The sequence below is a fragment of the Schistocerca serialis genome, chromosome 3 (genome assembly GCF_023864345.2).
Source record: "Schistocerca serialis cubense isolate TAMUIC-IGC-003099 chromosome 3, iqSchSeri2.2, whole genome shotgun sequence".
Lineage (NCBI taxonomy): Eukaryota > Metazoa > Arthropoda > Insecta > Orthoptera > Acrididae > Schistocerca > Schistocerca serialis.
The window spans coordinates 336844407-336866934 of NC_064640.1; the positions used below are offsets into that span (position 1 = coordinate 336844407).

At 42.9% G+C, this 22528-nt stretch overlaps 1 non-coding gene across 1 annotated transcript; it reads left to right on the forward strand.

Annotated features, from left to right (window-relative positions):
- Window positions 1–2344: 2344 nt before the first annotated feature.
- On the forward strand, window positions 2345–2419 carry Trnas-cga (transfer RNA serine (anticodon CGA)). The gene has a single exon. It is a non-coding gene; the product is annotated as a tRNA-Ser (tRNA).
- Window positions 2420–22528: the final 20109 nt, after the last annotated feature.

Here is a 22528-nt window from a genome sequence, read left to right on the forward strand (position 1 = left end):
CATATCGGTCATTGTTAGGTCGTGTCGGCCGTTCCATCTCAAAATTCGGTGCACATTCCCAATTTCTTTCATTACTTCCGAAATGCCCTGTGTTATTATTTTGCAGCTTTTCCGTGTTTCTAAGTCCCTCTTCCCGTGTTGGAGCGCGAGTGTCCTCTGAAATACGTAATTCTTGTATTACCTGTGTTAGCTGATCTTGTACTTCCCGGATTTCTCTTTGGTGTTGCGTATCAATTTGATTCAGATTTTGTTTCAGTTTCCTAATTTGTTCGCTCTGTTCTGTGTCATTAAAGACTACCGGTTTTGCGTCATTCAGATTATCATCTACCTTCGTAGATAAATTATTTAGCTGATCCGAAAGTTCAACTACTTTCTCTGATAATGAACACATTTCCTCAGTGTGTTTTTCTGAACCAAGTTTCAGAGTGTCCATTTGTGTTGAAATCGAATCTACTGTGTCCTTTAAGTTTTCTTGACTTTTTGCAAGTTGCGTAACCGAATCGGTAGATGCAACTGCGTCAATTTTAGCTTGCAAGGTGTTGTGATTTTCATGAACAATAGTTTGCAGTTCTTTTATGGCTGCTTCGTGATTCTGCAGTGCATTTTCATGCCGCGAAAAAATAGGTTGGAAATGCTCACAAATTTGTGTTTTTACGTCATTACAGACTTTTTGACATTTCGATTCAATGTGATGTAACTCAGCAGTTAAATCCTCACGTGTTCGTTCAAGAGTTTGCTCCAATGAGTCTAACTTTTTAAGATTTTGTTCCACTGTGTCTAACTTTTTAAGATTCTGCTGTGTTTGTCTCTGATTTTGTTCCATTGTGTGTAACTGTTGCTGTGTTTGTTTCTGATTTTGTTCAAGCGTTGTGTCTAACTTTTGTAGCCTTTGTCTCATTTGTTGCATTAACTGTAATAACAATGCACTGGTGTCTGAAACATGTTCCTCAGTGCTTTTCGGCAGTGAATTTGCACCGGCAACATTCACATTTTGACAAGCGGAAAACGTGTCTTGACTCATTTGAGAAAACGGTGAGGATCCAAAACCTGAATCTACAGTATTTGCGAGATCGTGTCGTGTCATTTCGGCTTCCTGAGGCGAGCTATTGCCGACCGGTCGATCGATAATGCTTCCCTCTTCACTAATTGTTTCACTGTCCACGCCATTGTTTGACGCCCGCTCCATTTCCCTGTGCACAGTTACCAAATTACTACTTTGAACATTAGTAAATTCATTACTCGGCGGCGCTGATAAGCTACGCTCGTCATCACTATTATTTCTCAGTTTAGTTTGGAGCCTAGTGTTACGTTTTTCACACGCCATTATTGTCACAGTATTTCACACGACAACACAGAAAAACACAATTTGAAGATCAAAAATAAGAGAACACATTAACATAGCACTGAAAATAATATCTAGTTAATTGCAAGCGCAGCTGCGAAATACTTGGTGCAAATCTACATGCATGCCACAACTGTTTTACTATACAACAATGAAAGACTGCAACTACAAAGGAAATTCTCTCTACAATTACGCGCTAGCAATAAACAAAAGCTACACTAAATACACAAACTACAAGAAAAATCAGAAGATTCCAGTGAGGTATCCTAGGCTAAGGGTCGACATATGAAACGTCCCCTTTTGAACAATTCTACACGACTGTGCTTAACCTGACACACAATATTTTTAGCGCAACGCAATCTGACTTTCAAAACTCCCTACTAAAGAATGGCCCTGACAAACATTAAACTATACCTTTCACAAATCACTTACCTCACAAAAATCTTCGCTGCTCAAGCTACTGCAATACAGCGAGCGCCACTACAGCCAGCTAAATAAAAGATTCAAACTACTGAAGGCACTAACTACTGATAGGGGTAGTTAGCAAATGAAAGATATTAATAGAGAGCAAACAATGTATTTACCTTAATATCATCACAAGTCATAATATATATATCAGTTCATGACAAATTGCAAAGTTCCGCCATCTCTCTCCCCACATCCACCACTGCTGGCGGCTCACCTCCAACTGCGCAACGCTACGCGCTGTTCACAGCCAGCTGCCTAACACTACAATGGCGAGTATTACAACAATGCAAAGCAGCCACAGACTGCCCACAGCACAGCCTAGAGGTGGCGTTACTAATAAAAAACCTAAACAGCCTACTTACATAGAGAAAACATAAACAGCCTACTTACAAGCAAGCTGCTCCGCAGAGAGACCATACCGAGAAAACTCCTCAGTAGTAGAAGCGATTGATACGGGTAAGACAGACGTAGCTAGTTATTTCAATGAATAAATTTTACAAAACATATTTGCGGCCCGGTACTGGGCGTGAATCGTGCTTCGGTAGCTCAGTTGGTAGAGCACTTGCCCCCGAAAGGCAAAGGTCCCGAGTTCGAGTCTCGGTCGGGCACACAGTTTTAATCTGCCAGGAAGTTTCATATCAGCGCACACTCCACTGCAGAGTGAAAATCTCATTCTGGAAACTTTATGATAGTTTTACTTTCCGCACAGGCGCTAAAATCCATACCATTTACCCCGGGCTTTACCTCACTGTCCGGTGCTTGGCGTTATAGGGCTCTTGGTCTTTTTCCTGGGCGACCAGGGTCCATATACGAGGCAGCTGCCTTGCTTCAGTGGTCCTGGCGATGAGGTCCTTAACGTAGTCATTCTGAGTATCTTCTGGTAGAAACGGAAACAAAGTATGCACTGTCGTTTCGACTCAGCGACTGTGGAGCACAAAGCACCGTATGAAGTCCGTAGTGCTTCGCTTCGGTATGGTGTATGCAAATGTCACGACGGGCGGTATTGTGTCCCAGTGTCTCTGTTCTACATCAACGTACAATTAGATAATATCTGCCAACGTATTAATAAAGCGCTGTGTGATTCTATTCGTCTGTGGATAGTAGGTAGTTGTCATCATGTGAGTGATGTGGTAACGTGAAATTTCCTCTGAGTAGTTTCGGCTGGAGAGGATTTCCATTGTCAAAGATCATCACATGGGGTACTCTTTGCTTCAGAAATATGCCTTGCAAGAGGAACTTGGCAATGTCCGGAGCTTTAGCAGTCTGCACAGCTTTGGTAACTGCATAGCCAGTGAGGCAGTCAGTGCAGTCTGTTGTCCATCAACTCCCAGTTGTCGATTTCGGGAACCTCCCCAAGATGTCGATTCCAATTCTATGTGTTCAACGGCGCTGCTATAGGCCGGATTATTATCAGATGCACCGGAGGTAACTGCGGCGCACGATTCTGTCTTTGGAATTCCTTATAGTAGCTCACATAGTCTAGTCGATCAGTAGAGACGTCACCAGTGCTGCCTGCGTCTGCTCTAGAATCTTGAGGAACCTCGTATTTCTAGATGATGGAGTGTCGTAGAAATACATCAGTATCGATGGCCGCAGATGAACCGGAATGAAGAGCAACCATATTCGCGCCATCGTATCTTAGTTCCTCATATTCAATGTTCTGTTTCTTAGGTGGAATCCTCCGTTCATTGGTTCCTCATTGTTCAAGGTTTCTATTGCTTTCAACAATGTTGGATCTTTCCTCTGTTCAACATAAATGTCATTCCACGCAGCAGTGAGTGAAAAGGAACCCCTTGAGTGCGAAGTATCAAGTTCAGTCTTTAGTAAAGCTCATTTGTAAATGTTGTGCTAACAATTATAACAAGAAAAATATTAGATGCTAATGACTCACCATTGCATCAGGAGGGTGACAGAAAATGGACATCGTCGACAGTCAAGAAATGTTCAAAACAAACCATTAACTTGCACCATGAACACCGAGTGAAAAATGGCGCACCCCAGTGATCAGAAAGGTTCGCACCATCAACATCAAAGGCGAACTCCTTGAAAGTTACAAAAAGTGCTGGACGATCTGCTAGTTATCCACTCTTAAAGAATGATGCAGAATCATAGTGCTGTATCAGGGTGATAGGAAATAATGGAATGTGATGGCATGCAGCCGAATAGAAACAGTCTGTCGTGGAGCTTATCGTCAAACTGTTTATCCTTTAAGGCGTAGCTGCAGATAGTGCCATAATATGATTATAAGCTCTGAAAAACCAAACATACAGAAGTGAATTTGTCCAGTGGTTCCAGCTGGTATTAACTGCAATGTCACACACTTTCCAGGAGTGACAGTTTACTCTAAAGGCGTATGGTTATTGTACGAAGACCAGAAATCAAGAAAAAGGAAGTTGTTTTGACCAGCTATTGGCCACAAGCAGGGCTCATACCACAGTCGTTGTACTCTTACGCCCATTTTCCCACTCTTGCTTGCTGTGACGTAAATATTCCTTATTTCTCTTGCAAGATCACTCGCAAGAGACATAGTAGGGGACAAACACTTCCAACTTCTCGCAGTGCAATAAATAAATTTCCAGCCAATTTAACATCCAGCTTAACACTAGGCATAATTGTATACGAATGCGTTAAGACATTGATGTTAGTTGATCTTGATACAACTCTCTTGATACCTCTAAGTTCCAGGGTTCCTTTCATTTGCATTTCCTCTTCAAATCCCTATTGGTGGGAATTGAAAACAAATTTCTTACAAAATGTTGGGATAAGTTTGTTTATCTCATCTACAAATTTTCGGGCCGATTCCATAGTCTTCTAGGTATCGTAAAGTTCACGCTTTGTTTTAAATTTCGTTATCTTACGACTTTCTGTTCTCTAGCACTTTTTGCTACGGTCACAGATTCGATCCTGTATCGGGCATGGATGTGTGTGATGTCCTTAGGTTAGTTAGGTTTAAGTAGTAGGGGACTGATGACCTCAGATGTTAAGTCCAATAGTACTTAGAGCCGTTTGAACCATCTAGTACTCTTTGAAGTTACACAACTATCCACTGCTTCCCTTTAAATCACTATAACAAATGTCGTGTGCAATTTGATATGCATAACGTAGTAGGTGACTATCATGCACGTCCTCTAATTGTATCCAGCATCTTTGAAACGTGCAAACATTAGTTTTTGTAACCAGTGAGCCTTTTCCTCCCTTGTATACCCGTAGTTTTCCTTATGCACTACGAGATCAAACTGCTGCTGACCTATTTGAAATATGTTCAAAATTATTTTTTTACTATGCTGAGGATGATCTTCCGTGTGCATAGTTATGTTTGGAACCCGCTCCTTGGAAAATGATTATCCTGTACTACTTTTCTCTGGAGACGGCATTGCCGGCCGGTGTGGCCGTGTGGTTCTAGGCGCTTCACTCTGGAACCGCGTGACCGCTACGGTCGCAGGTTCGAATCCTGCCTCGGACATGGATGTGTGTGATGTCCTTAGGTTAGTTAGGTTTAAGTAGTTCTAAGTTCTAGGGGACTGATGGCCACAGATGTTAAGTCCCATAGTGATAGGAGCCATTTTTGGAGACTGCATTTGTAGCTCCCTGCTCGACAATAATGATGAAGTACATGGCTTGACACCTGTTTCAGTATCACTTTCATTTGATAAACACATGTCTCATTATTGAAATTTTCATCTACTTTGTTCGCACAGTCGAACGTGTACGGCACCACACAGACCACTGACTCATCTTGCAGAAACGCTGATATTTAATTTGCCACTTCGTTCTCACTATGTGACATTCCTTGCGTTCCTTTTTGACGAAATGTCAAACTCGGCAGCTATTGCTCTAGATACGAGGGTTGGAACTTTAATAGGGGTAACTATTTATTTGCGGCTCGTATCAAATAGATACGTGTTTCAAAGTTTTACTGACCTTCAAAGTAGTCACCAGCATTGTGTATAGCCCGTTGCCAATGATGTGGAAATCGTAAGATGCTCTTAGCAATGCCAGTTGTGTTGACAGTTCGAGCGGCGCGGTCTATTGCACGACGAATTTGTAGCAGTTTTGAAGCAGGAAACACTCGAGGCGTCGAATACGGTAAACATAATTGGCGTTTTGTGACCTAGCACTTAGGGGGTTCAAAAAATGGTTCAAATGGCTCTGAGCATTATGGGACTTAATATCTGAAGTCATCAGTCCCCTAGAACCTAGAACTACTTAAACCTAACTAACCGAAAGACATCACACACATCCATGCCTGAGGCAGGATTCGAACTTGCGATCATAGCAGTCGCGCTGTTCCGGACTGAAGCGCCGAGAACCGCTCGGCCACAGCGACCGGGTCAAGGGATCCTTGTAATAGTTAGTCCACGCTGTTGTGTTCCACCAAAGGATTCCCTGAATGGCAGTCAGCGTCCTTGCGATTGCGTCTGTTCTTGTACACCATTTTGACATCGTACTCCTGAAGGATCCATGTCTATTTCGCCAGTCGACCAGACGTCTCTTTCAGGTAGTCTGCCAGCATGGAGAATGGTGATGAGTCACAATGGTGAATGATTTGCCAAATAAATACTCTGGAATATGTTCAAGGCTGAAACAACTGCAAGGCACTCATTCCCGGTTCTAGAGTAGTTCGACTTTGAGAGTACTCTTAAAGCATAGGTCATCATCTTCCCAGCACCTTCCTCAATTTGTACTGGAAATATCGTAGCGCAAATCCATTAGCGTTAGTGTGACGTTCTGTCTCGGCATTCTCGTTATACAGTGCTTCATCTGGAGAAGATGTTAGAGCCTCCTTTTCTTGTTCCAGGAAAATCTGGTTCAAAATGGCTCAAATGGCTCTGAGCACTATGGGACTTAACATCTATGGTCATCAGTCCCCTAGAACTTAGAACTACTTAAACCTAACTAACCTAAGGACAGCACACAACACCCAGCCATCACGAGGCAGAGAAAATCCCTGACCCCGCCGGGAATCGAACCCGGGAACCCGGGCGTGGGAAGCGAGAACGCTACCGCACGACCACGAGATGCGGGCGAAAATCTGGTACTTCCCTTCTTTGGTTCTTTGAAGGGATGTGTCTTGGTACAGAAATCCCTGATCAGTCGCTGGTAGTGCAAACACATTCCAAGAAAACTACTCACATCACGTATGTGCTGAGGATTCGAAAATCTGAAAGCTGTTTTTTTCTCTGGATTGGGATGGACTCCATCGTCATCCATTAGCTGTTCCAAGATTCTTATTCCTTGGAAGACGAAAGCACTCTTTCGGCTTCAGGTAGAAACCTGCTGCCTGAACACGTTTCAGCATGGTTGTCAGACAGCTTAGATATTCCTCAAATGTCTTAGAGAAGGTGATAATTTTATCTGGATACCAAAGACACATCATCCATTTAAAGTGTCAGAGCAGGTGGCCCATCACATGTTCGAATGTAGCTGGAGAGTTAAACAGTCCAAACGGCGTGGCCTTGAACTCACAGAGGATTTCAGTAATTATGAAGACAGTCTTTTCACAGAAAGTAGTAGCCTGCCTGCATGTCCATAGTTGGGAAATACTTAGCTGCTTTCTAGCAGTCTACGAGGTTGTCAGTGTGCTGTAGCAGGTAATCATCTTCCTTCATGATATTTTTCAGTCATTGGTAGTCGATGCAGAAACGCCATCTACCGTCCTTCTTCATCAAAAGGACCACAGAAGAGGACCAACGATTCTCTAAAATATCAGTGGTGTCATCCTACAGTATCTTCACCATTTCCTCCCAAATTATCCGTCGTTCAGCTGTAGACTCGCTGTATGAGAGCTGTCTGGTAGTTGGATTATCCACAGTGTTCGTGCAATGTCTCATCAAGGGCTGCTTGTCTGTCTTTCTCCACTCCAGATTTGAAATCATCCGAAAGTTGATGCAGAATACCTTTCACTCGCCGATGTTGTTTCGCAGCCATTGGCAGTTCGAGAGTAGCATCTACCCACCTGTTGTCTGTAATGACAGTGGAACATGATTCTTTGTCCATGACAATGAACTGCCCTTTCTTGACTGGTTCGACTGTCCCTGCACACGTACCATTCGGAATGAGTTGTGACTACTCATGACAATGATCTACTGTCCTCCTTGTCAATGCACAATGACTGTCACTGGAATGTAGATTTCTTCTGTCAGCCTGAGTAGCTTTTTGCAATCGACAAAAGCCTCAAAGTTTAAATGTGGATGTATACTGTGCAACGCAATTAGAGTATTACTTTTTCGGAACGCCGTCATTGTCATTTATTGAAACGTAAAAGTCTGATATTTGGCTTAAATGCTGCAACCTTCTTCTAGAGTGGCGTAAAATCGTGGCTTCCTGAGACGTCACCCTTCGGCTTGGCAACGTTTCAAACAGCGAGATGACGACAAAATTTCAACGTGATCCGAAACAGCAAAGAGTTTTAACGCTTTACTAGCCCTCCTGCTCTGCCTCCTCCTTTGGCATGATCACTGAAATGTGCGACATTGATACATGCGTGGATAAAAAGGAAAAGTGCCCCTCTGAGAGCCCCTGTTTCGGCTACAACCACATGCCACCTGCCTGCCTTTTCTGAACACTTTACAAATTTTTCTGTACACAGACAAACTGTAATGTGAAACCTGGGCATCTGCAGGCACACTATTCTGCTACTCTTGTGCCTCCTAGCAGGCATATGGTATCTGAGGGATGTCAGGGGGTTGCCTGCCTGCAGACGCCTCTGCCTCTTATTAACTTTTGTGTCTGTACAGATACATATGTAAAGTGCTTTAAAAATGCGGGCTGGTAGCAGAAATGGTGTTGCCGAACTGCAAGACAGAGAGGGACGTCTTTCCATTTTATTCACACGTATGTCAATGGCGCACATATCAGTGATCACGCCACAGAAGGGAGTGAAACACAAGGACTGAAGAAGCATAAGCATCCTTTGCTGCTTGGAATCACGTTCAGATTTCTTAGAATAGTGTTGAATGGACCCTAGTGGTTCCAACCTGTACACCAGAGCAAAACCTGCCATTGTGCTGCACTGCAAAGGGTTTCGATCGCGTTAAGTGGGGTTGCTGGCTCACGATGTCCGTAGGCAAGAGCTTAAGCGTCCAAAGTGTGTCAGCAGTGTCAAAGGTTGTCAAAGTTGTTGTCCTGTGGTTCATCACACTGCAAGCTGTCGTTTTCCACTGTGAAATGTATGGGATATTTTAAAGACCCAAAGAAAGTGGTGGTTTCATCGACACCCTTTAAGCCACCCCGTAATGCCTTTTCGTGTCGATTATGAGTGCTGGTGTGCCTGTAACGTTTTCCTCAGCCATCCATAAGGACAAGGCGTGATATGACGACTGCGTGTCACGATTATGAACTCCACCGCTGAGGCGTCGAAAGAAAGGGTGAAGTTGTTTAAGAGGGGGTGTGACAACCTTCGCAACGAGTGACATATACAAAGTGGTATGAGTGAGAAATGTGGGGAAATTTGGTGCCAATGTGACGTCATTAACACACCTTACAGCTCATGGGAACGTGTGAGATCTGGCCTGCTTTTCGCATGTATCAATATCTTTCTCTTTCAAGCGTCACTTTGTGTGAATAGTGACAGCGTAGGGCGCCACGACTTCCATTCTTTTCGGTCTTCTGCGTTGCGATGGGAGACAATAACGGCGTTTTGAAAAAGTGTTCCTTTAATTGTGTTGCGCATTGTAGGCTGGCGATTACGGGATTACATCGTCTTCAACGGCAAACAACCGCCCAAACCCATCTTAGTTATGTGCGGTTGTTGGAATAGCTTCGTCAGTCTGGAGCACTGACCTTGCACAGTCTGCTTGTGATGTCCTCTAGTCTCACACGAGAATAACACCACGACTACATTCCGTTAAAACGACGAATTCGAAGGGCTGTAATACACGTTCCTGTAGCCTCACGTATTTCCTGTTTGCTGCTCTCGTGTCACGAAAGAGTCTTCTTTAGCTGGCGATGATAAGTTTTCGAAATTACTCAAATAGAAGTACCTGATTCGAAGAGCGCCTGGACTGGTTCGCCGTCGTTGATGACGTCGATAAGATATCCTGGCATTTTGCTAACTCTCACTCACAGAGGATTTTCATATGCGGGCACTAAACTTCCATAGATGTTCGCTTCGTTTGGTTTTCCTAAATTCGGCAGGTAGATCAGCAGCAATTAACTCTGTACGGCGACGGGGAACTGCTGCGGCGTGTTGGGGTGCGTCGTCGTCCATGGTACGGCGGTGAGCTTCGGCCCTCTGGTCGGTTATAATCGTCTGCTGTTGACTGGCGAGACCAGCATTGTTGTGACGCTTGACGACCCGCGGCATAATAGTCGTCGAACTATCGTCTGCTTTCTTTGCAGAAGTACAATACAGGGTGGAGAAAAATTGTGTCACGAAATTTTAACGATGGATATCTGATGCCAGTAGGAACCAAAATTACTTATGTCGTGTGGATCGACAACGCACCATTTTAAAACTACGGAAACTTGGCGCCACGCGCTCTGATTGGCAAACCACCAGCAAAACCCTAGCCTGTGTTCATAGTCCGCCACAGGATTTAGGTCTTGGACAGGGTGGAAGGTAAATGGATGCTGGCCGTCATCCCTCAAAGCCTACCAGGCTAACTGATGAGTGACCCCCAAGTCGTGTCCAACCGCTCGAGTACTTGTCGTAGGTGCTTCCTTGAAGCGCTCGAGAACAGTCTCTCGAGATGCAGCATTCCGGAGTGTTCGAGGTCTTCCAGCATCACCATGATATCCCGCAAACGATGCTGTTTGGCTAAGTCGCCGGTGAATTGCTATAAACGTTTGCGGGTGTGGGTGGCGTCTTGATGGGTACCATTCCACATACAACCGTCGAGCTTCATGCGCATTACCGTCGGCTAGTCCATATTTTTAGAATTCCGTAAGACCTTACAAGCGACTTCTAATGAAATTGTGTGCCTTTGGAGAATTATCTCAGTTGTATGAATGGATTCTTGATTTCCAGTCACAAAGGCCACAGTTCGCAATAACTGACGGAAAGTCATCGAGTAAAACAGAAGTAATATCTGGCGCTGTCCAAGGAAGTATCATATGCCCTCTGTTGTTCCTGATCTACATAAACGATTTAGGAGACAATTTGAGAAGCTCACTTAGATTCTTTGACTGTTTGCAGATGACGCTGTCATTTACAGTCGTGTGGAGTCATCAGATGATTAAAACTAATTGAAAAATGATTTAGACAAGATATCTGTATGGAGCAAAAAGTAGCAGTTGACTCTAAATCATAAAAACCGTGAAGTCATGAGTACTAAAACGAATCCGCTAAATTTCTGTTACACGATAAATCACAATACGCTTGTCCGTCATCTTCTGGAGTACTGCTGTGTGATCCACATCAGGCTGGATTAACGGAGGGCATCGAAAAATTTCAAAGTAGCGCAGCTCGTTTTTAATTATTACGAAATAAGAGAGAGTATTCCACGGATATGATACACGAATTGGGGTTCGTTTTTCCCTCCCGCTGTTCGTGAGTGGAACGGTAAACGAGTAGCTTAAAGGTCGTTAGACGAACTCTCTGCCAGGCACTTAACTGTTAATTGTAGAGCAATCATGTAAATGTGGATGTAGATGTACCTCCTGACGTATGGCTGCTATCTCTTGTGTACTCGGTTCGACACTTCTGGTTCTCACACATTTCTGTAACTGTTACTGCTCTCCACGTCCATGACATTTATGACAGAGTCACTCCTGCCTTCTGGGTCGTTCTCAATGGCGAGCGCCTCAGGCAGCTCAATATTCGTCTTCTGGGTGCGGGCTTGGTGCCCTGGTTTTCTGAGCAGAGGACTGGTGAGCGCCACCAGTCCTCTATAAGAAGAGGCTCTAGACATGCTTCTGCGACCACTGTGTGGTGCGTCGGTCGAACTGTTTATGTTACAGGGAATGGGGATCTGGCTGAACCGCTCAGATCGCGAGGATGGTAAAAATCTCTACAAAAAGCCTCATCCTTTCCTGCGTCGCAGCCTGTACTTGTACACACATTATGTAATACCCACACAGAAGGCGACATTTCATCTGAAAGCCGCTGCCCGGTATCGGTGGACAAATACGATATTTCAGTACTTGTATTGTTAAGGGGAACTATGCACTTTTCCTTTGCACACACATTGTTCTTCTTAACAACACTGGAAAATCGTAAAAGTTATTTCAGTATTACGTTAGGAGAGGAAATCACATGGGGTCGGTTCTCCTGATGGACATGGCCATGGAATATAAGTTTCTATTGTGAAAGCTATATGTCGACGAGGGAAAACTATTTACATGGCTAATAAAATTGTTCAGTCTTACAAATAACGAGGAGCCAACGGTCTAGCCCCCGTGCTAACACCGGTTCCCGTCAGATCACCAAAGTTAAATACTGTCGGACTTGGTCTAGTACTTGGATGGGAACCGTCCAGCCTACCGATCGCTGTTGGGGACAGGGATGCGGGATGCACTCAGCCCTTGTGCGGCAAATTGAGGAGCTCCTTGATTGAGAAGTAGCGACTGAGCTCTCGCAAACTGACAACGGCCAGGATAGCGGTGTGCTGACCACATGCCCCTCCATATAAGTATCGAGCGACGCCTATAGGCTGAGAATGACACAGAGATCGGTCGGTACCGTTGGGTCTTACGAAGCTTGTTCGGACGGTTTATAGTTTATAAACAGCGATGCAAAGGTCCATCTTTTCGACTGCTAGATGTTTCGCACGACGTTTCGATTTATAATTTTCGATCTAGTCGTTTCTAGACCAAGTTTTCCTACTCAAACTGATACATTTTCCCACCAGCCTTGAAAATTTGCGACGACACAGATATATTCTATGTGTAAATGTACGTATTTTGAGCTTATTGTTAGTAGATTTATATGAAATAGTGATAGTTGTGTCTTTTTATCTAATCCATGCAAATTACTAACTAACATCCATTAAATACATTGGTACAGACAACCATGACCTTCACCCCCGGAGATTTGGCAATGTTGGTGGTAGTGGGTGGCCAGATATCCTCCCTGTCGCCACCCGTTTCCTTCCCGGGACAGAATTTACGTACCCCAACTGGCAGCAAACCTTTCACTCTCCCTAAAGTTCTCATTCCCATGGGTGTTCTGTGTCTCACGTCCTCTGTACAGCTTCCGTTCGAAGTTATAAAAATTACCAAATCCTGGAACGACCCATCCTGTTCTAATACCATTCCACTGAGTGGTATATTAAACCTGTCATCTTCTTTATCAATTCTTATCACTGGTCTTGACAACGTTCAGTTTCATTCCAAATACTACACCCACACTAACAGTATTCTCCATCATTACCTGGAGCTCTTCCTGCGTTTCTGCTAGCACTATCATATCATCAGTGTAATTAATAGTTTTTGTTGTTTCTCCTCCCACTACAAGTCCTGATTATTCCAAGGACTTATTTATTAGCTTGTCAGTAAACAGGCTACCAAAGTTCAGTGGTGGTGTTCGTGTATTCTGTTGTTGCTAGGTTTGGTAAGATATACACTGATCAAAAGTATCCGGACACCCCCAAAAACATACGTTTTTCATATTAAGTGCATTGTGCTGCCACCTACTCCGAGGAACTCTTATATCAGCGACCTCAGTACTCATTAGACATCGTGAGAGAGCAGAACGGGACGCTCCGCAGAACTCACGGACTTCGAAAGTAGTCAGGTGGTTGGGTGTCACTCGTGACATACGTCTGTACGCGATATTTCCATACTTCTAAACATCCCTAGGTCCACTGTTTCCGATGTGATAGTGAAGCGGAAACCTGAGGGGACACGTACAGCACAAAATCGTACAGGCTGACCTCGTCTGTTGACTGACAGAGACCACCGATAGTTGAAGAGGGTCGTAATGTATAATAGTGTTGTGTACATAGTTCCGCATACTCAGTGCGTACACAACTTTCCCACTACAGCGCGCCTCGCTAACCACAACAGCGCAGGCGCAGCGCTCGTCCGCCTCCGCACTACGAGATGGTGCTGCCTTAGAGACAGACCAAATTCTGCTTCCGCCGATCCGCGTATTAATATGTCACGCTGCCAATGAGATTGCTGGTAACGTAAAACCTTTTCTCCTCGCGGATCACACTCGCGCAGTGATACCTGAACGCTCGAGGTATTATAACGAGTGTACAGACCTCCGATTAGTCAGTCTGCACTATTCTGCATCAGTCTGTAGTCAAGTTTCAGTCTGCGCCTTATAAGATTATCATATTCCTGTACATGGCCATGAAGAGAAATGTATAGACACTTTGCCAAGTATCAGAGATATGTGAGAATAAGATTAACGTTCCAAGACCAAAGGAACTTCTGATTGTCAACTGTAAATAGCATCCAGAATCAAGTTAAGTAAGGTTTATGATTTTTATTATTTTAATAAATGTGTGTGAAAATTAATCAAGTTCTATTTAAAGTTGGTCAATGTCAATCTGCTACTCTAAGCGTGCAAGTGGCATTTCTATCGTCTGACCTAACGGCAGAAGATAAACACGCCACGATAAGACCACGAGACATATTGCTGACAATCGCCTACTTCGTTAGAGCGACAAGTCAGATAATCTGATGGTTTGTGTACCGAAGGTCTTACAGTACGCACACCACAAATAGGCAGACGTCTACCCAGACCACCACACAGGAATTCCAAACTGCATCGGAATCTACTGCACGTACTATAATGGTTAGGCGGGAGGTGAGAAAACTTGGATTTCATGGTCGAGCGGCTGCTTATAAGCCACACATAACGCTGCTAAATGCAAAACGACGCCTCGCTTCGTATAAGGAGCGTAAACACTGGGCGATTGAACAGTGAGAAAATGTTGTGTGGACCGACGAATCACGGTACAAAATGTGGTGATCCGATGGCACAGTGTGCGTATGGCGAATGCCCAGTGAACGTCATCTGCCAGTGTGTGTAGTGCCAAAAGTAAAATACGGTGGCGGTGGTATTATGGTATGGTCGTGTTTTTCATGTAGGGGGCTTGCATCGCTTGTTTTGACTACACTGATATTTTAAGCAACTTCTTGCTTTCCACTGTTGAAGAGCAGTTCGGAGATGGCGATTGCATCTTTCAAGACGATCGCGCACCTGTTCATAATGCACGGCCTGTGGCGGAGTGGTTACACGACAATAACATCCCTGCAATGGACTGGCCTGCACAGAGTCCTGACCTGAATCGTATAGAACACCTCCGGGATGTTTTGGAACGCCAAACTTCGTGCCAGGCTTCACCGACCGACATCGGTACCTCTCCTCAGTGCAGCACTCCATGAAGAATGGGCTGCCGTTCCCCAAGAAACCTTCCAGCATGTGATTGAACGTATGCCTGCGAGAGTGGAAGCTGTCATCAAGGCTAAGGGTTAGCCAACACCATAGTGAATGCCAGCATTACCGATGGAGGGCACCACGAACTTGTAAGCAATTTTCAGCCAGGTGTCCGGATACATTTGATCACATAGTGTATAAGATGCATAAACAGCATCGTTTGAGTGATCACTTGAACGTCACGAAAATAATGCATTTAGGTATGAGACCGCGTTATCCACACCTGACAGTATTTGAAAGTGGCCTCATTAAGGGTCTCTATTTAGCCACGAGGTCGAACTGTGCGATAATGAGATTTTTGTGGAATTCAGAGGTGACAGTGGTCAGATGTTGGACTGCATTGGAGCATGAGGACCAGCACACTCGAAGTCAAGATAACCGTCGACCACGTCTGACAACTAGAAGGGAGGGTCACGGTATTGTGCACCAAGCACATCGCAACCCCTTCACACCTGTGTCTGCCATTCGAGAACAACCTAAAGAAATCCTTGCAACACGCAGCAACGGTCGGAGACTGGCAGCAGCTGAACTAGAGAACTATCGTTCTTTTTGTAGGCTGCCGTTAACACCACAAACAGCTGCGTTTGGAATGGTTCAGTGGCTCAAATGGCTCTGAGCACTATGGGACTTAACTTCTAAGGTCATCAGTCCCCTAGAACGTAGAACTACTTAAACCTAACTAACCTAAGGACATCACACACATCCATGCCCGAGGCAAGATTCGAACCTGCGACCGTAGCGGTCACGCGGTTCCAGACTGTAGCGCCTTTAACCGCTTGGCCACACCGGCCGGCAATGGTTCAGTGACCTGGAAACATAAACTACTGTGAATGCACTTCATTGTATTCAGTGATGAATCGCCGTTCAGTACTACCCCAGATGATCACCTTTGGTGAGTATGATGGTGATCTGGGGGGAGGGCCCATTCTTCCTACGATTTCAAGATGCACTATAATGTTTCCCCTGGAATCTTGGTGTAGAGTCATCGGTCTGGCTGGTAGTGACTGAGAGAACACTGACAGCACAGTGGTATGTCACAGATAATCTTTGTCCTCATATGTTACTTCTTATGCAACAGTACTGTGGAGTCATTTTTTTTACAAACCAATGCTCATCTACATGTGGTATACCTTTCTGCGAACTTTTTGCGTTATGCTGAGGTACTCTCATGTTCAGCAAGATCACCAGATCTGTCATCGACAGAATGTGTCTGAGCCAGCACCGACCGCAATTTTGTCTCAGCGGCAGTATCCAGGACATCAAGGACCACTTACAAGTGTTAGGGAGTTTTCCTAGTAGAGAATGATCAGAAGGTATGCAATGTAGTACTTACGAAGGGATTTATACGGACAAATTCTTCATAAGGTTAACTAGATTGTGTAATCACTGAAGTAGTAGCGTTATATACCCTTCAACCCGTGACGTTTCATTTCACTTTCTCCTCGCCTTCTAAGTGGTTCACATTTCTGTCCGGCAGGATACTTCATGTAGAAGCACTTTGTTTAAAGGAGTTTCTAAATTTACGGTATACGTAAACCATGTGCACGTCAGACTTCTACCCCGAGAAAAATTCTCTGGTGCAGTATTGCCATGACTTAGTTGAAAGCTCTCGTCCACCACTATTCAACCAACATTTTACTTTTCCCGAAAACGCCGTATTTCGAAAGTTATACTAACTGAAAAATTATCATAGTCTAGAAATTCCCAGTCTTAAAAAACTACTTCTGTTAAAATTCTACTGGACTTTGTAAATTATAACACCAAGTAATTTGCTAAATTTGATTGCTTTTATTTTTACAGTAGGCCTACTGTGGTTGAATAGTCGTCATCCGATTATATGTAAGTAATGATGCATAATTCTGATAAGTTATTTCTAATTTTATAGGTAACATTTAATTGGATTTACACATTTTTACATACGTCTCATGGTGTCGACATCCATGTGATATTGGTGGTTCTATCACTGTCTATTTGCTTGTTAATTACGTTCCTGTGAAGTTATTGGAATAATTACGGCTGCTGATCACCTGATCTGACTTATTAGTTTATGCAGTTGTCAGATTATATTCTTTAAATCAGTATTTTCGTGCTAGCTTATTTGACATATAATATAGCGACACTGTATGGTTGCAGGCAGCTCTTTTTATCATTCCTGCCATGTAGGTATTGATCTTTGCTACTGTTACCCTTTTGCTTTTTCTGTGTGTTATATCTATATGTTTTCGTTTTCATAATTGTAGGCATTTTTAACTTTTGGTATCATTTACAAATTTGTTAGCCTTTTTCTGATTTGTACTTATTTTACCCATTATTTACATGTCTATATGATATCTTTGTGTACTGTTATTGTATACTACTTTCATAGAAGAATTTCGGTTTAGGCTTGGTTAGTCCTATATATTCGTTTGTATTTAATTATAAATGGAATTAACTAGCTTTTTCTTGTTATTCTTGTTACACATTCCCTTTAACTTTTTTATGTGCGTCCGTCTTTCTAACGGTTTTTAACAGGTTTTGCAGCGATGCTGTATGGTTACAGTGTTGTTTGTTTGAATCCATATCTTGTTTTGAATTTATCTATAGCGTAATCTTTGGTTGTCTCATATTATCCATCAAGACAATGGACAGATACATAAAAACAAATACTGTGAAACAGATTCTAACAACGAATACAGCAACCATACCGCATCGCTGGAAAGCCTCACTACAAGCAGGTAGAAATACGTACATACGAGAGTTAAAAAGAACGTGTAACAAAAAATAGCAAGAAAGAAACATTTCATTCCATTTAGAAAAGAATACAATCGAATATATAGGGCAAAACACAGCCTATGCCGAAATTCGCTTACGACAGTGCCCAGCGATGTCATATGGACAAGCAAATAATAAATAAAATAAGTAATAACACAGGAAACACAGGTAGGACTACAAAATTTGTAAATAATACCAACAGTAAAAAATATGTACAATTATAAAAAAGGAAGTATTTAAATAGATAGACACACAGTAGCAAAAATCAGTACCGGTACATATAAAACAGCAATGATAAATCGGACTCATTGTAACCATACGATGTCGCTGGATTATTTGTCAAATAAGCTGTCACAAAAATAGTAATCTGAAGAATATAATATGACAACTGCAATAATCAATAAGTCAGATAAGGTGATGAGCAGCAATTATTAGTAAAATAACACGAAAGACACGTAATAACAAGGAAATTCGCAGTGACAAAACCACCGATGTCCCATGGATGTCAAAACCATGAGACATATGAAAAATTGTATAATAAAAAAATCTACTTGATAATTTTCCATAAAATTAGAAATGATGTACCAAAATTCCGTACCATTACATGCAGATAAACTGAAAATGGCAATTCAGCCGAAATCGGCCTACTATCAAAAAAAAAAATTAATCAGACTTTAGCAGCGTACTTGGAGTGCACAATATCCTTAGAAGAAATATACTTTGCACCGGGCAAAGAAGAAAATAAAAACCTCTACTGGTTTAGATCTGTGGCCATGATTTTTTCTGATTCCACAAATGTATAATTTTCCTAAATTAAAATTTAGTTTATGAAGTATTTTAATTATAAGCATTAAGTTTCTAGAAAACACTTGGCGGGCTTTGAAAGTCCCAGTGCACTTTAAAACATCCACATCATAAAACACCATCGGTCATTTAGTCATTTTCTGACTGTAAAGCTTATAGTTAATCAAGATAACTTCTGTGCCTAATTTTTTCGTATGTTTTATTTTTTCTGTGTCTCGTATTAATATCTAAAATGTAATCAGTCAGACGGTGATTAGAATTCAGCTAGCACACTTATTGTGTTCTTAGTCAGTCCGCATTCATCAATCATTACTTAATGACCCATGTCATTCAGTCGGTGGCCACTCAGTCAGTACGGTCACTATGTTAACTTCTGCCATTTGCGAAAGCTTGTGGACCAATTCACAGTTAGGCCGACTTTCCACTATATTCTGCGAATATACAGGGTGATTCCATGATAATATTACAAGCTTTCAGGGCTGATGGAGAGATAAACATGGACTCTAAACAAATCTACCTTAACAGCCATGAGCTCTTTAACATTTTCGATAGTGACACAAATCGCTTCTACTTCAAAAACTTTGCTTTTAATATTTTCGGAGGAGGTAGTACGCATCGAAGCAACAAAAACGTTTAGTAAACGTACGCTCCAATGCGCATACCTGATGAGCTGTGACCGCTTGACCAAAAGAAAAGATCTTCCACACTAGCTAAGGTAAACAAGTGCCCACAGCTCTTTAGAAATGCACTTCGAGCCAATATTTACTGGAAATTTTTTATGGTTTTGGTCCACACTACCACGTCTCAATACATGGAAAGCAAAGCGCTTGCAATAGAACAGATTAGTTTCAAAGCATCGATGATAAGGAGGGGCTTATAGCTCTTACGGTATGCAATATGAAGCCCATGTTTATAAGGCTGCTTTCATACGCTTAACCGTCTTCACACACTTGAGAGTTTGTAACATCTTAAAGGGACCAACCTGCATAAATTAATACATTTAAAGAAACCTGATCGGTGTGTGCTTACACTATCCGTCAAAAAATTTACGAGACTGGTTTAATTCCTGGCGTATAAAAGACACCAGCTCAGTAACGACGGTGGTGCCTTGGCGTAACAGTTGTGAACAACTTGTGCCTTCAACTAATCACTTGTGAACGTGCATTGTTTAGCAGTGAAACGTGCGACAGCAGTGTGCTAATATTTTTTTGTCACAGATCGCAGTGGAGCAACAGCACGTTTGTCCGGCACACCTTCACTTCCAAACAAAAACGACGACGCGTGACGCCGACCACGATTTGGTTAAAATAAAAATCGGGGATATTTCTTTCCTAGAGACAAACATTAAGGGTGGCGAGATTTGGAGTTACTAACCAGAGCCTACCATTAAATAACACAGAGTAGAAATTCATAAGAAAGGTCAACGTTTTGAATAAATAACAGACAGTCAAGAAAATGTGACAGCCGAGTTGAACAACATCACAAACAAAATATTTTTCTGACAGTTTTACATAGGTTTACAGAAATTCACACACAATAGTCAATGGACTTTGACACAGACACCAACTTCTATGTTTTATAATTTGTAAACAAACCAAAGAGTGTGATTCAAATACAAGCTCAAAGATTTCGTGTCGTACAGAAGACGTTGTTGGCTAACACCCACATCGATGAAGATTGTATCTTACTTACAGGGAATATATTTGTCAAATTAACATATAGTAGTAAAAGTGAAGCTGCAAATTAATATGTACAATTTACAAGGTATATGAAACTAGATTTTTAAATGATACTTTTATTACCAGTAAGAGTACTGGTGTTGGGATTATTTTTAACAACTATTTTATTGGTTGAACTGGGCATACGACATTTGAGATTAGCAGGTCAGTGGTTAATTTAAAGTTAATAAGTAATGTGAGCATTTGGTAGAGAGTGGTAGGAGGGTGGGGGAGGGGTGGGGGAGAAGTGGAATGAAAAGGAAGAGAGAGAGGAGTGACGGGAAGAGAGAGACAGAGAGGGAGAGAGATGGCACAGAGAGAGAGAGAGGGCAGAGGGGGGGAGGGGGAATTGAGTGTGTTTGTGTGTGTGTGTGTGTGTGTGTGTGTGTGTGTGTGTGTGTGTTTGGTTCGTGGATGACAGTTTAGTTCATCAAGTTCAAGGAGTCTTTAAAATTCTGAAAGAAGGAGTTATCTGCTAATTCTGTATGTTCATTTAAAATGTTGTGAGGTGACATGTTTGTGGGTGCAAATCTGTAATTGTTCAAGAAAGATCACCTTTATTCCCTTGTCTACAATGTGTGGGACATGGAAGTTGGTTTTTATTTCTGTAATGGCGTGTTGATTTTCTGCAACATGGGTGGCAAACGTGGATCTACGTAAATTATTTAGACGGAGTGCATCAGTCTGCTCTTTGTATAGTGTTTCAAAGCTTCATCTTGTTTGTCCAATGTAGTAGCAGGAGCAACTATCACACGTTAATTTATATGCAGGGTGTTACAAAAAGGTACGGCCAAACTTTCAGGAAACATTCCTCACACACAAAGAAAGAAAATATGTTATGTGAACATGTGTCCGGAAACGCTTACTTTCCATATTAGAGCTCATTTTATTACTTCTCTTCAAATCACATTAATCATGGAATGGAAACACACAGCAACAGAACGTATCAGCGTGACTTCAAACACTTTGTTACAGGAAATGTTCAAAATGTCCTCCGTTAGGGAGGGTACATGCATCCACACTCCGTCGCATGGAATCCCTGATGCGCTGATGCAGCCCTGGAGAATGGCGTATTGTATCACAGCCGCCCACAATATGAGCACGAAGAATCTCTACATTTGGTACCGGAGTTGCGTAGACAAGAGCTTTCAAATGCCTCCATAAATGAAAGTCAAGAGGGTTGAGGTCAGGAGAGCGTGGAGGCCATGGAATTGGTCCGCCTCTACCAATCCATCGGTTACCGAATCTGTTGTTGAGAAGCGTACGAACACTTCGAGTGAAATGTGCAGGAGCTCCATCGTGCATGAACCACATGTTGTGTCTTACTTGTAAATGCACATGTTCTAGCAGCACAGGTAGAGTATCCCGTATGAAATCATGATAACGTGCTCCATTGAACGTAGGTGGAAGAACATGGGTCCCCATCAAGACATCACCAACAATGCCTGCACAAACGTTCACAGAAAATCTGTGTTGATGACGTGATTGCACAATTGCGTGCGGATTCTCGTCAGCCCACACATGTTGATTGTGAAAATTTACAATTTAATCACGTTGGAATGAAGCCTCATCCGTAAAGAGAACATTTGCACTGAAATGAGGATTGACACATTGTTGGATGAACCATTCGCAGAAGTGTACCCGTGGAGGCCAATCAGCTGCTGATAGTGCTTGCACACGCTGTACATGGTGCAGAAACAACTGGTTCTCCCGTAGCACTCTCCATACAGTGACGTGATCAACGTTACCTTGTACAGCAGCAACTTCTCTGACGCTGACGTTAGGGTTATCACCAACTGCACGAAGAATTGCCTCGTCCATTGCAGGTGTCCTCGTCGTTCTAGGTCTTCCCTAGTCGCGAGTCATAGGCTGGAATGTTCCGTGCTCCCTAAGACGCCGATCAATTGCTTCGAACGTCTTCCTGTCGGGACACCTTCGTTCTGGAAATCTGTCTCGATACAAACATGCCGCGCCACGGCTATTGCCCCGTGCTAATCCATACATGAAATGGGCATCTGCCAACTCCGCATTTGTGAACATAGCACTGACTGCAAAACCACGTTCGTGATGAACACTAACCTGCTGATGCTACGTACTGATGTGCTTGATGCTAGT